At 36.4% G+C, this 1,135-nt stretch overlaps 1 long non-coding RNA gene across 1 annotated transcript; it reads left to right on the forward strand.

Moving 5' to 3' along the window:
* Window positions 1-78: 78 nt before the first annotated feature.
* Window positions 79-971, forward strand: LOC111386724. The gene is made up of 2 exons (XR_002701299.1): window positions 79-236; window positions 333-971. It is a non-coding gene; the product is annotated as an uncharacterized LOC111386724 (long non-coding RNA).
* Window positions 972-1,135: the final 164 nt, after the last annotated feature.

A 1,135-nucleotide genomic window follows, 5' to 3' on the forward strand; every position in this document is an offset into this window, starting at 1 on the left:
GAGGTAAATCGCAGGATGTGCCTCCCAGGAGCCAGGGTGGAGAGCACATGGATAGGCCAAGACTGTTAACCCATATGGTAACTTTCGCTTGCAACAAAGTCAATTCCACCTTGCGGGGAATCGAACTCTGCACACTGCCGCGCTGAGCCCTATCCATCCTACCTACTTTGATCGTATATGGCTATCATAGTAGGTAGGTCGTGCCTTTAGCTCAAAACTTCGTTGGTAGATGATAAGTACGTTTCTACACACTTATTTGGTTTACAAAACATGACTAATTGTTGATAAACATGTTTGAATATGGCTTAATTCTATATAATTTCATTTTGTAGGACAATGTTGATGAATATGGCAGAATTCAAGAGAAAATGAACGGAAAAGGACCAAAACGGAAGAAAACGAAAATCCAAGGTCTAAAATTGCATTACTTGAAAGATTGCATGGCTTGGAAGATAAATTGTTTATTGGAATTGAAATTGGGCCTTGAGTGCACTTGGAGAATCTGCCGGAAGTGGAAATAAAAACATTGGCCTCAATTGGACTTGTTTGGGAATCAAAATTCAATGTGACTTGGACTCCTAATTTGTCTACAACAGATGGGCTTAATTGTTCAGGTATATGAAAGATACACGGACAGAAACAAGAAATCAGAAATTTACATAACAATTGTTGGCTGCTGGAAATAAAGAAAGGGGGTGCTGTCTTATATATACAGAGAGACGCGCATACAGGAAACGGGAAAAATTGGAGAAATTACACGAACAAAAATGGCGGCTGGAATTAAGATATAGGCAGTGACCATAGGAGCAGAAAATTGAAGAAAGTCGGTGGCTAAAATACGAATTTGAGGAATTGATCACGTTCGGTCGATTTTTGGTGACGTCTTTTCACTTTTCTTTGTTTAATTTTCACATTATGTTAGGCTAAATTATTTTGTGCTATGATTTGCAATGAACCTTTTATTATGAACATTTAATCTTAAATTTTATTTATTTTGACGTTAAAACACGTTTTTAATTATTGAATGATTGGCATAGATTTTATTTTTTCTACAATTATATGTGCAATAGTTGTATGAGTTTTGTAGCTTGTTTTACCCTCGAGAGATGGAAAATAAGTTAGACATTTGTCAATT

The sequence above is a fragment of the Olea europaea genome, unplaced genomic scaffold (assembly GCF_002742605.1).
Source record: "Olea europaea var. sylvestris unplaced genomic scaffold, O_europaea_v1 scaffold37026, whole genome shotgun sequence".
Classification (NCBI taxonomy): Eukaryota; Viridiplantae; Streptophyta; class Magnoliopsida; order Lamiales; family Oleaceae; genus Olea; species Olea europaea.